Raw genomic sequence first — 14,819 nt, forward strand, 5'->3', positions numbered from 1 at the left:
ATATTACAACCTGCTGCTACGAAAAACAAATGTAACTGATTTTTCTCTGTTGTGAATGATACAAGAAGAAATTAAATAAATATGTAGTAAAAACATCAGCTTTGCAAATTATGAAGAACTCAACTTTTGCACATGTTGATCCGTTATCTTTATCAAAACAATGCTTTCATACAGTGACTGTAAGTCACTACGAGGTACTTTGCGCAGCTATAAACATAAATTTATTTTAACAAATATCTAAAAAAAACAATTTTATTATGAATTATTTTTTCAAAGGTGAATTATGATTGAACGAATACATAAAATCTTGCCCAAAATTAAAAAATATTACAACAAGTACATCAGTTTAAATTTAAAAAGTGACTCAAAGTCACTACGTGGTATGAATAGGGTTAAGCGAGTGGTACTTAAAACAATAATTTCTATGTATTTCAAAAAACTAACCATGAGATGCAGCAAGATATATGCAGCTAAGACGGATGATTTTCATTAAAGCGGAGTACTACTTAACCGGTAATCACTGTACACATAAATCAGAGGAATATTGAATATTTTTTTTGATACATATCTTGACTTGAAAATCGACAAATAAACTATGGTGTCAATTTTATTCTAATATAATGTATTTTAATACTTATATTTGCGGCGTTGTCACATTTTTCTGCTCATACAAATATCAGAAATTGTTGAAATTATGATTTTTAGCTTTTGCCATCGTCGCGAAAAGACGCTTGTCGGCAAAGGCATGCTCGGGGAGATGTAATGGTGTTTGTTTTTATGAATGAAGCAAGTTCATGAATGAAAATATTGTTGAAACCATTGTTGTTTTTGTAGAACAATATTTGTAATTTTTGCGGGTGACATATCTACATGTGAACGCATATCTGTATGTAAGTTTGTGTACGCATTATTTGTGTGCCAATGTCATGCGAGCATATTTATGTATGTACATACATATTTATGTACATATGAGCAGCGCGCACATGTTATAATTGATAAGTGATAATATGATTTGAATTCGCGAAAGCGAACATAAGCACATATGGTCATCATACATGTGAATATAAGTTTTGAATGATAAAATATACGATATATGTACATTTGTCACTATTGTAATGTATTTAATTTTTTTAATATATGTGACCTGGTCTACGAAAAGGGAGCTAACGTGCGAAAACTAGTTTTCTGGGAAAAGCTGTTAAAAATAATCGTCAGTTTCTCGTTATCTCATTAATTGTTCTCCTTTTTTTTGACACCTAAGCCCCCTTTCCGTAGACCAGGTCACATATTATGATAGTTTGTTATATACATAAATACATATAATGAAGTATACACATAAGCATGAATATATCAAATAGAAGAAATGCACCTGTATTCACAAAAAAAGAATTCATATGAATACACTTGTTTGCATATAAACGTATAAAAATATAAGCAAAAGAGCTAACATTCGTCTGTAACAGCAATATGTAGTTCTGAGCATAATTTTTATTCAATGATCAGCCAGAGAAAGTAAAAACATAGAGAAGGTGCAGGTTCGACAGCGAACATTTGTTAGAATTGTAGTAAGCAATTCACCTCACAACCACAGAATTCATGCTGTGAAATGTTACCATTTTTAACAGTTCTCCACATACTCAAACAGAGAATATGAGGAGAAATAAATATATGTATTTTCGGCATATGATGCCATAGCATGTATGCCCAAGCAGAGAATATTGAAGAAAAATAAGTTCTTTGATATTCCATTTTTAACAGCGAAAAATGTGTACAAATACAGCTCTCTCACATACTCAAGAATATGAAGAAACATAAATATAGTACATAGGTATGCATACTCCTTATGATACTCCCAACAACAGCATTGTGGTATTTTCATGCTTCATGTTAGCTTTCAACCAGAGGATCGCTTGTATGTGATAGATATGCATGTACAGCTGTGTTCACGAAAATAGTAGTGCCGGTGACTACTAACTATTTAACAGTCAAATCACATGATAAGAACAATATTCGATCAAAAAGTTATAAAAAACTTAATTTTTAATTAATGTATGATATATTTACGGTTTTATCTACCAAAAAAATTTTTTAGTTTACATACAGTTATTAAATTAAAATAAAATTGAAAAATTATGCTATTCAAGAAAATAGTAGTGGCTATTAAAAAAGGCGAAAAATCTAAGAATACGAAAGAAACAGTAAATATTTCATATTTAATATGTTTCCTAAGGCTTAATATTTTGTTGTAAATCCGTTATTGTTTATAACGGCTAGGCATCGACGTAGGATGGAATCAATAAGCTCCCTACAACGCTTCACAGAGACTTGAGCCCATACCTCCTTAAACACTTGCCAAAGCTCTGTGCTTCTTGATGGTTTTGCTGTTGCTACGCATCTCTTGACATCGCCTCATAAGTTTTCGATCGGGTTTAGGTCCGGAGATTGTGCTGGCCATGGTATCACGTAGATGTTTTCAGATGCAAACCACTGATTAGCTTGTTTGCTCGTATGTTTAGGATCATTATCCTGCTGAAATGTCCATTTTAAAGACATTTTCCAACTAGCATACGGTAGCATTAAATCTTTCAATGTATTAATGCTCACTGCTTGGTCAATAATGCCAGTCATCAAAGAGATTGGACCATCGCCAGCATACGAGAAACAAGCCCACACCATAGTGTTTAGCTCAACATACTTTACTGTCTTTGTGGTGTACCTTGGGTGGTATGCTGTGTTTGGGAGACAACGAACACACTGCCTGGAGCCTATACCACCAAACAAAACAATTTTGATCTCATCCGTAAATACAATATTGTGCCACTTTTCGGCGGGCCGATACATATGGTCTTTCGAAACTTTTTATTCTTGCAATTGACGTGCTTCTTCGTCAAAAGGGGTACTTTTCTCGGACTCCTTGCATGTAAATTAGCTTCTATTAGCCTTCGGCTAACTGTGACAGCACTGACCATTAGATTCAATTCATTTTTAATTATTTTTGACAACGCCGAAGGCTTCGCTTTGCTGTATCGCAAAACTCGTCGGTCCTCTAGAAATGAAGTCTTGCGCTTACCACCACGAGTTCCCGACTTAATAGTATGATGAATAGCATTAAATATCATCGGAGCAGTGCAACCAATCATTTCTTCGATTTCTTTATATGTCTTGCCTTCATCTCTTAACTTAACTATTAACTCTCGCTTTTTGATTGAGCAATGCTTTTTTTCAACCGACTAAACCAGAAATAAAGAGCGGTTTCAATAAATTTATATCACACAATTACTATATTATTTTAATACACTTACTGATGTCAGTTAAAATTAAAAAAAAAAATAAAATTTTTTCCAACTATTCCCGTCAAGCACTACTATTTTAATGAACAAGAGAGTTTTGGTGCAAATATTGAAATATACCATACAGAAAGCAACGTAAAATAAAAATAACGGCATTTTGGTGTTTTTTTGTTAACAATATTCTGTTCTACGAAAGTATTGTAGAAATGTTTAATTTGCAAGATAGAACATGTCAGAAATAAGATTAGAGTGTTATGTGCTGTCGCACATTTTCGTGAACACAACTGTATGTATGCTTTTGTGTTTTGCCTTCAGCAATTCTATATTGACATGTAAAAATAATTTTGATATGAGATGATATTTTGTATGAATGCATGCTTAATAATATTTATAGTCAATTTGGACTTGCATATTTAATAATTTAATTTGATTTTTACATAATATACTATACTATAAATATTTTTGACTTATTTTTCTTACTAATAGAAATTAGATTTATCACAACAAACAATAATATATACATATGTATGAACATCTTCTGTCATAATAATCTTATGTCTCTGCACATGCTCATATCATAATCTTATTATCTGCTCATATAAATGTATGTAAACGCATGCCTGCATTCAGAAATTCAAATCATGATTTTATCACTTATCAATATATTACATGTGCGCGCATTGATCTGCATGTTCATACATTCATATATACTTACATATGTATATGTAAATATATTGGTACACATTGTTGACTACCATTGATTTTGGCTGGGGATTTCAATGTTAATTTTGCAAAAAATGAATCAATGCCATTAATATCGTTCCTCCAAGAAGAATTTCAGTTGGAAATAAACAACAATCCGAGAGAATGTACTGCAAGATATGTAACAACAATAGATGATTTTGTATCTAAAGAAAATAAATGTTTATTGAGTAAACTATCTGTCATAATTTTCTGAAAAAAATTCATAATATTGTATTCTTTTAATTGTGTACCATATTTAGTTCCTATCATAATCTGTACTTTTTAACCTATTGCTTGTATAAAATAATTTCGATGTTTCACATCTGCCAGCTGTCAACTGACAGCTCACTCTTTTTTTTTGTATATACGTATAAAAACCTATATTTTTTCTACCGTAGTTTTTCACCTAATATATATATATGCATATGTATATATACATAGTATATAGGTATGTTTTTTTCCTGTTTGGCTCACTGCACTTTTTGGTTTGTTCGCCACTCCTTTTCACCTCACTGTACTGAATTTGTTTTTTATTCACCGCATAGATATGTATTTATATGTTTGTTTTGGTTTTTGTTTCTCCACTAGTGCCTTGTGAGGCTTGAAGAAGGACCATGAATAATTTGCTGCCCAAATTTGCACACAAAAGTATCAACCACTTTCACGATTCCTTAATAAAAATGCTCACGGGTTAAAATGTACAATCATTCAATGTAATGTTTATTAAAATAAATTATACTTGGACGACGAAGGTATGTAGGCGTACGGAGCGGGGTGGACGCAAGTTGCATACCGGACCGCTGAGGGATCGCAGGAGGGATATACGAGGCGCCGCGTATGATCGCAATAAAAAAGAACGAACGTATATAGCGAATGTTGGTAGCGAATTGATATTGGTGATCACGTTGTCCATCCTTTTTGTTGAGTGGGCCGGTCAATAGGTGTGGTGAGTGGCATTAGTTTTGTGTTGTGCTGTCAGCGCCTGTGGTGTATCGAGCTGTGTTTAGCTAGGGTGCGCCAGTTTTTCCCGGGTAGAGTGGAGGCTTAACTCATTTAAATATTTAGTAGCAAACCCATTACTCTGAATAACTGCGTTCTTTACCTGCATGGAATAAGTTGTACCAATCAAAAATACTTGCTAGCGACAAAGAATTATCATTCAAGACCTTTTCCAAACTTCTGAACGTTTCGGCACCAGAATTGTGATTTCTTTATGTACTTCAGAAAAACAAGCGTATACTAAATAATAATAATTATTTTGTTGTGACAGTTGGAAAATATGTCACCGAGAGTCATAGTAAAGCCTCCACCCACTCTACCCGGGAAAAACTGGCGCACCCTAACAAAACAGAGCTGTATACACCACAGCCCATGATACTTCAACATAACACCAACAGAACTCACTCCTCCGTACACTAACCCACTCAACAAACCTCAGACTCATTCGATTCCACACTGCGCAGCGTAAACACTAACTTTTGCTTCGTTCGACACCCATCCCTCGCGCTGCAATATATTCATTTGCACAGGGAATGATTATCGGGACATTCGATTTCAAATTGACAACCGTTTCTTTCAACATCAGATACGTTCATATCAAATTATTTTAATTACAACAAACCTTTGTTATAATAAATAAGGAAGGACTAAGTTCGGCTGCAACCGAACATTTTATACTCTTGCAACTTCCAAGAATCAAAGGCAGGGAAATTCTCTAAGGCGTGAGACTAATCATATACAGTAAAGTCAGCCGAATGTTCGAAAATCCGGATATTAGCTATATGGGGGCTAGGTAAAGTTTTCGCTCAAATTTATCTCTTTTAGGCACAAAGACACACTGTTATGAATAAAACGCGCTCTCTCATTTTCATTAGGATAACTCACATATTGGCAAAAGGCGCTCCGAAGTTCGAAAATCCTTTTATTAAGTTAATGGGGATAAAAGAAGTGTTGGTCCGATTCAACCCATATTTGACATACAGACATACCCTTATAAGAGAATGATTGTCTTTAATTTTAGTTATATATGTCACACATTTACCGACATTTGCGATCAGAAGTCAACTATAGGTACAGGGGTCTAAATATTCGGTACCTGGGGGCTTGAAGTGTTTTTATAGGATTTCAACAAGTTTGGTCATAAGGGGGAACATACAAAGACATTATTTGTGCAGAGCTTTATCCCGCTATATTTATTGCTTTTTGATGTCCGTACTGGAAACTAAACGAATCAAGTGGAAAATAAAACTGTTATATGGGAAGTAGGTGTGGTTTTTGTCCGATTTCGTCGATTTTCATAATGTCAGAAGAATGCCACGAACTAAATTTTGTCGAAATCGGTTGAACGGGTCCCGTGATATGGGACTTCACCAAAAAGTGGGTGGTGTCACGCACATCGTCCCATTTTCACACCAGCCCCATAAAGCTCTCTCATACCATTTCGATGGTAAAATGTTATGTCTCTAGCTTATTTAGTTATTGATTTAACGCGCGTTTAGTAGTTTTGAACAGTACCATTATATAGGGAGCAAGCGGTTTATCCTCCGATTTCATCCATTTTCACAATGTCGGTGGAGGTTCTTATAAGATTTGTTGTTGTAGCTTAAGTGATTTAGAAGATATGTACATTAAACTTATTAGAGGGAGACGCCACGCCCACTTTTTCCAACATTTTTGTCCCCCTGTAGTAAAAAAAAATTTAAAAATAAAAATAATAAACCATTTATTCCACTGTCTAAATCTTTTTACAAACTACTTTATGTAGGAATTTAAATTTTTTTCGAATAATACAAAAACCACCGTTAACTTCGTGGTCGCTTTGATTGCAAAAAGCTACATTTGTGTAATGAGCGCGCAGTTGCATGTGGTGAAGTTATTTAATTTTAAAGTGAATAAGAGTTTGTTTATAAACTCAGTCCGATGTTGCACCTGTTGGCAAGAGTTATTCTACGTTGGATTTCGAGCCTGCCATTGTTGTTGGTGTTAATACTGGTGCCAAGATAGACGAATTTATTTATGACTTCGAAGTTATTACTGTCAAAAGTGACGTGGGAACCAACACGCGACTGTTTGTTTGATGGCAGTAGATATTTCGCCTTGCCTTCGTTCACTACCAGACCAATTTGCTTCGCAGAAAATCGCTCGGTTGTCTGTTCTGATAGCTTTTTAAATGAATTTTACTAGGCTTGGATCTAGTACTACAGATAACCATATTTCGGGCCCGGCGAAGTCGATCAGCTTCAACCCATTTGTGGAGGTTTCATCATGGAGGCTGAATTTACTACCGTTGTGCGAAATATACCTTGTTTGCTCACCCTGGAGTCCTCGTCTTCCGTTGGGGCGCGGGCGCAAATCAGCGATATGTTGAAGAACTTCGCTTTGATGCGGATTGCGGCTAGAAATTCATCCACCGGAATGAATGCCAGGACTCGACGACGGAGTCTCTTTCTCACCACGAATACAATCGAATTTGCGCTCCTTTAAATGCCCCAAGGACCTACTCCTCTCAGTTCTATCCATTGCACTTCTTGGACGGCGGTGATGTCAGCTTTCACTTTTACGAGGACATCAACCAGCTGGATAGCAGCACCTTCCCAATTGAGAGACCGGACATTCCAGGTTTAGGCCCGGTGCGTCGCACGTTAGTAGCCGACCGATCGGTTGACGTTGGTGTCATTGTAGTAGCCACGTCCATGTTAATCTGTATAAAGGAGTTGTTTGATTATGGGTGAGATGGGTGATCGTGCCACGATATGTGGCATGAATGGGTGGTCGTAGTGATCGAACTTTTTTTTGTTAGTTTCTTTGTTAATTTTTAACGGTTTGTAATTCGCGTGTTTCTCGTTTTTTTATTTGATTATTTTATTGCCTTGCGGTAATATTAATTGTTGATTATGGAGATCCATATATTCTTTCTATCGGCGGCTGAAATCGTGATGGAGAATTTTTATTCTTTTCCTTCGATATAATAAGGATAGCGACTTCACACCCGTCTCAGGTATGGCCGGAATGGTGGGGATAAGAGGAGCGCATGGTGGGGATAAAAGCTTCCCTGCTCGGTGTGAAGCATTAATATGTGGATGAACGAACTTAAGAGTAATGTGGCAAGTCGAGACCTCTTTGGTATAATTTTGGGATGGCATTAGGCTTGAATTGTCAAGTCGACCATTCGTGTCTAGGAATGGGTTTAGAAGTAAGAGGGAGAGATTTTTTCAATAGGATTTGATTCTGTAAATCGTGATATATTGCGGCTGAAGTAGCGCGAAAACTGGGTAAGTGTCGCCAAGTGGCTGAGTCAAGTATTTGAGATTTGCTTTTGCAACTAGTAAGGGGCTTGTGATCGCGTTGTCGCTTAACATATATAGGGGCACAATATGCCTTCTTAGAGACGTCACAGAAATCGTATAATTTGACTTTGTGTTGAGGGGAATAGTTTTCCCATCGTAGGATTTGTATTTGAAAAATGTCGTTCAGATTGTTTACGAACTGGGACCAATTTTCTAAGCGAAGAGGTTTGTCGCTTGTATCTTGATTGCCGAAAGCCACCCTGCGGGGTCGAAAAGCTTTATCACCGAGGATAAAATCTGTTATGTTTTTGTTATGGCGGATAATGCGGATATGGACTCAGTCGTGTATGAAAACTGTTCAGATATCTCCTTCCATTGGATGTCCAGATCATTTTTATACTCTTGCAACCTGTTGCTACAGAGTATAATAGTTTTGTTCACCTAACGGTTGTATGTATCACCTAAAACTAAGCGAGATAGATATAGGGTTCTATATATATAAGTGATCAGGATGACGAGAAAAGTTGAAATCCAGGTGGTTGTCTATCTATCTGTCCGTCCGTCAGTGCAAGCTGTAATTTGAGTAAAAATTCAGATATCTTGATGACACTGGTATGCAAGTCCGTTAATGTGTAAGATATATAGTATAATTGAAATTTAAAAATAATCTTTTCCTGTCTGTATGTAAAAAATGGGTTGAATCATGTAAATACTTCCCTTACCATATAACTAACACGATTTTTAAACTTCCAGGTGACTTGTAAATGAGAAAGCATATTTTACTGATATATATTTTTGTGTCTAAAATGGATAAAATTGGGGAAATACATGATCTAGCCCCCATATAACGACTATATAACATCCGGGTGACTTTACTCCATATGATTGTGATTGTACCTTAATGAACCTCGGGGAACCATTTAATATTTTTCGTTTAACTTTCATAACTTCAACTCTTGAATTGGCAAGAGAAGTCAATATTCATGTAGTTCAACTGTATATATAACTGTTGGATTCCGATCCTCTGGTTGACGTTTTACATCTTACGAAAAATTAAGGAAGTTTTGGGAATAAGAAGAACTCGTTTCCATATTAATCACAATTCCTGAAGACCAGTATTGTGAGAATTAGGGTGGCTCATTTGGAACAAATACGTCAGTATGCCGATCAAATCCGATCATCAGGGTCTGAGCAAGCCAAAGAGCCTCGTTTGCAGTAAATGCGTCAGCATGCAGCTGAAATCACTGACCAGAGTTTAAAATGTAATACAAGGCAACACTATCTGCAGCTGTTAACCCAAAACCAAGTGGAAGCGTTGAAAGTACGATTTTGAATCCTGTCCAAGGTATAACATAACTTATGTCTACAATACAAAATATGATTCAAAATTTAATCAAAGCTCAAACCAAATGTTGTAAAGTTTTCTGAATAAAAAATTAGCGAACTAAATATTTGTATTTGGAATGCCCATGGTATTCTAATGGCGTTAAATCACAACTTCTTAAGGGCCATTCAAGGTCACAATTTTTTTTAAATAATCGAATCTCCAAACTTTTCTGGCAAAAACTCGTTGTTGCACGTGCTGTGTGGCTCGTTTTGTTGGAACTAGAAGTAGGCAAGATAAATTTCTTCCAATTGGGGCCATAAAAGTTGGTTATCATCGATCTATACCGCTCTCCATTGATAGTAACGGTGTCATCAGCTGCATTTCGAAAGAAGTACGGACCGATGATTCCACCATTCTAAAAACAACACCAAACTGTCCTATTTTAGGTAAATGTAATAGTTGTTTATAAATAATAGGTGGTTTTGACAGTTTTTTTTTATTTACCGCACCACTCAAATGAAAGTCTGTCTCATCGTAGATTATTTTCTTAAAGCTCAAATTCTTTATCAAAATCTGCTAGATTGTGATTGAGACGCTCACAATTATTCAAATTACGTTTCTGTAGATCTGCTGAGAGACGAATGTTCCCACTAATCCTGAGTTGGGCATCGACTGTTTATAAAAAGCAAAATTGTACAGGTGATCATGCAGTGATTTATCTGAGATCTCGCTTAGAGGGCGGTATTCGATTTGACGAAATTGACTGTTTAAAGTTGATACGTAAAATCCCATGAAATAGTGAAGAATTAGATGAAATGATTATATTAAGAAGTAATAATTCGTGAGTGGTCAATATCGCTTATAATATAATATCACTTAGCATCGCAGTTTATACTAAACATGGAAATCATTAAACGCTTTCACATCACTGTTCGAAAATGTTTACACAGCGGAAAATATTTTTTTTTGGGAATTTATTTTTCTTACCTTTCCATATAAGCATATTCCAGATATACGACTGCAACGACATCTATTGACAAAATACGATAAAAATACTTTTTTGACTACCCAATATAAACTTAAAGGCCAATGTTTTTCGACACCTAATGAGGCGGTAGATGCGTGTAGTACGCATATTTTGAAGAAACCTCAATCAGAGTTACAAAAGTGTTTCGAAGATTGGTTCAAACGCATGCAAAAGTATATAGATCTTAATGGAGAATATTTTGAAAAACAATAAAGCGATTTTCAATGATAAGAATTTGTTTATGTTCTCTAATTCTGAAAATTAAAAGACGACTTTACTTCAAAGTTTTCTAGCCGGCTTGCATATGGACGGCTATTATTTGAAATATCTTTGAACTACTCCGAATCGTATCGATGTAAATATACCGACTCCCTTAAGTTTATTTTTAGCCCAAAAACCGCTTTTCTATCAATTGTTTTAACATTCCCATTTTTCAGCCGAATACAACAAATAACACTTGTTTTTTGTGACATGAACAAAACAAAGTGTTTGTTATGGAAAAATTGTCACATATGCAGAAAAAAGCTACAGAGTTCTTCTATCACCTATAGTTTTTTTCTATGAGGATTTTTGTTAAAAGAAAACAGCGATAAATATATTATTGTTATATTATTTTATTAACCTTAAAATATTACTTTCGATGGGTTTCGGCGATATTTTGTTTTTGGAGTATCCCTTAACAATGTCCAGCAGTAATCGTCAAGCAAACTGGCACTCCACTTACCTTGGTACCGTTTCTCCATAGCAGAAATGTCTTGGTTGAACCGTCTCCATGTTCGTCACCTTAGGACCCTAAGTTTCCGGACGGGAGTCCAGAAAGTGAATTTTAAGGACATATTGCAACCCATTTTTTTATTTCAGCTTTTAAATTTCCAAGAAAATGTTTAACAACGCTTTCAAAGACACTCTGCTCGTATTTCAGTTTCATTGAGCATTTTCTCAAATGTTTTATTTTTCATTAGTTCTCTTATTTGGAAATTTTTGTTTCAGATACAAGAACCCTCTTGCATTTATGTCCATTGCCTTAACAAAATTCTTCATTAAACTCAATTTAACAATTCTATGCTAAGGTGTTAGTAATATCTGTTTGGGATCAATTAGAGGTTCACTGGTAACGTTTTTTGTCCCTGAGTGACTGCCTGACGTACTGGCCACTGCTTCTGTACAGTCTCTCTGTCCCATTCGCTAAAGAAAGCAAAAATATTTCGTATATCCTAGTTGCATTCCTAAAAGAAGAAGGGCTATTACTTTTAGGTCTCCACATATTGCCCAACCATAATCATGATAACGGATGTGCTCTAAAAAAACTCTCATATTTTCATATGATTCGGTCATATGAACCGCATGAGCTAAGCGCGCAGATGAATATTTGTTATCGTTATGAACCAATACCGTCTTTAAACTAAGTTTAGAGGAATCAATGAATAGACGCCAATCACGTAGATCATATTTCTGTCCTAGTGCGTTAAACAAAAGGTTAACTTCTGAACAGTATACTAGATTCCCTTTTTGAAGAAAGCAATTGGTTAGGTCTTTCTGCCTTTTTCTGTAAAAAGTAATATTTACATCACTTTGGAAGAGGTTACAATCTTTTAGTCTGGATGCTAAAAGTTTGGACTATGATTTTGAAAGGCTTAGATCTCGAACTAAGTCATTAAGTTCACCCTGTGAAATTAGATGCGGCACTTTTGATCATCCTGTAACATAACGGTTTCTGTAACATCACTTGAAGAGCTAGTTCTTCATCGAGATTCCAAGATTCTGGTGCTTTTGGAATAGGAAGTTGTTCACTGTGTTTGACAGGTCTTAAAGCTGATGGTAAATTACTTTTAATATTCGTGAGACAAAAATATAAGTCTGTAATATGGTCTTTAGATTCTCTCCAAACCATTGGCATTTCAAAGGACATTTTACGATTTGAACCTTTTAATCAAACTGTTGGCACTATTCACGCACTGCCTAGGTATTGTACATAAAAATCTTAAATACGGTAATTTCAAAAACGTAAGAGAATGAACTCAAAAACGCTTTGCTATCCAAACATAGAATACGTAACCGATTCGGACACCGTTAGTCATAAATTTTGTAAAATAAAATGCTCGTAAAATACGCTGTTTACTTCAAACAAGCAGACAGAATCGGTCTAAACCGGATAAATCCCTGATGGTATGAAAATATGAGATGATGCAATATAATGAAATTTTATGTATTGTAAAATCTAAAGCCGCAGGTTACAGAATATCTGTGGGTGATAAAAAAATTTTGTTTTCAGACTTGACTTCAGGAAATCATATCATGGTTTCAGGTCACAAATTATATGTCTACCAGGTAATTACTGCAACTCTGCTTTAATCTCGGCTGCGTTTTTAGATGGGTTTTTTAAACATGGACTTAGGATAGCACGGTCCTCTCTTATGGTAGTGCTTCTTTTTCTTACTGAAGCTCAAACGCAATAACTTCTGGTAGTTCGCCAGTTATAAGATATTATTTTCACAGTGCATAACTCTCTATAATATGTATTTATTCGAAGTGAACATATTTATTGCTGCGCGGTAAAAGAAAAGCACGTATAACTTTTGATCAAGTGAAGGGTTTCTTATTTTTGTTTTTATTTTTGCATACAGTTCTTAATTAATACGAAATAAAAAGTTTAAAGTTTATTTTAGCAAAACACGCTTTGTAATTTTCATAGATATAACTAAAATATTGGCTGATATACAAGGTGCTTTCCAAAGTAAACAGGACTTAAAAAAAACAGAACAAATGGGTTTTCGGCAAAATCAATTTATTTTATTCAAAATAGTCTCCTGCTTCAATACAGCTTTTTTCACGGTCCAAAAGCATGTCGAACGAGTGTTTTAGCTCGTTGGCCGGTATAGCCGCCAGTATGCCGGTGCAAGCCTTTTGAATAGCCTCTACTTCTGCATAACGCTTTCCTTTCATGTGCAAATGCATTTTTGCGAAAAGGAAGAAGTCGCACGGTGCCATATCAGGTGAATACGGGGAGTGGTTAATGGTTAAAATGTGATTTTTGGTAAAATAATCGGTCACAAGCGTCGATCGATGAGACGCAGTTTTTGGTCGTCAGTCAATTTGTGCGGAACAAACCGTGCACACACCTTTCGTAAGCTCAACTGTTCCGTCAAAATGCGATAAATCGATGTTTTGGAGCTGTTCAATTCCCACTCGTGCACTCTGCTACGGGATAGGCAATCATCGTCATAAACTTGTTTCATAAATTGAAACGTTTCAGTAAGAGTTTTACCAATTTTAAAACAAAATTTAATGTTGGTTCTTTGTTCGAAGCTCATTTTTGCACCGATAACACAAACATACTGGCACCTCAAACGCAATAACTTCACTTCCAATCGATGGAATGTCATGAAATTCCCACTGGACAATCGATAAAGATAGCAGATCTAACGCATTAGTCGACATATAGATGGTGCCACCAGGGGGCGTTATAATCAAAAAGTCCTGCTTACTTTGGAACGCACCTTGTATGCAGCATAGAGTCACCCGGCAGTTCGAAAATTTTTATATTATACATATATGTTGGGCTCAGGGAAGTATTTACCCAATTCACCCCATTTTTGATACAAATAGATACTATTGCCAGGTCTATTTTTAGACATATTCATTTGATAATAACCTATTCCTTGCATTAGGGCTTACGCTTACAAATTAAAACGTCACCAATTATTTTTTTCTGATGAGCCAATCAGCTGGATTCGTGGAAGTGAGCCCATTTTTTCAAAGCGGGGGTGTTCACAACGATGTAACTTATGTTACACGCAATATTTTTAGCTTAACATTTATGTATACATCTGAATTCATACATATGCCCGATAAATGAACTGATTTATACATTATTGATTTTGAAAATCGTACAAAATAAACCTGTTACACCCAGTGTGATAAGAGCATAAAACACTACGTCGTATTTGAATTATTCTTTAAAAACCTTGAACTTATAAATGGGTTTATACAATTTATGAAGTATTGGGAAAATTTCTGTATGAACGGGTTTTTCTCTCTGCAGCCCTGTCAAATGTCGAATTTGAGCTGCTTGAAATCTTCAATTTTCAACATTTGTTAATGTTTTTGCTGTGTGTATGTCTAATGATGTTGTAATTGTTAGTTGA

The 14,819-nt window shown here is 35.4% G+C and overlaps 1 protein-coding gene across 2 annotated transcripts in view; it reads left to right on the forward strand.

The window, feature by feature from the left end:
• The window catches only part of LOC126764431 (poly [ADP-ribose] polymerase), an 82,863-nt gene that overhangs the window by 43,460 nt on the left and 24,584 nt on the right, over nucleotides 1-14,819 (forward strand). The gene's annotated exons all lie outside the window — the stretch shown is intronic.

The sequence above is a fragment of the Bactrocera neohumeralis genome, unplaced genomic scaffold, assembly GCF_024586455.1.
Source record: "Bactrocera neohumeralis isolate Rockhampton unplaced genomic scaffold, APGP_CSIRO_Bneo_wtdbg2-racon-allhic-juicebox.fasta_v2 cluster09, whole genome shotgun sequence".
Lineage (NCBI taxonomy): Eukaryota > Metazoa > Arthropoda > Insecta > Diptera > Tephritidae > Bactrocera > Bactrocera neohumeralis.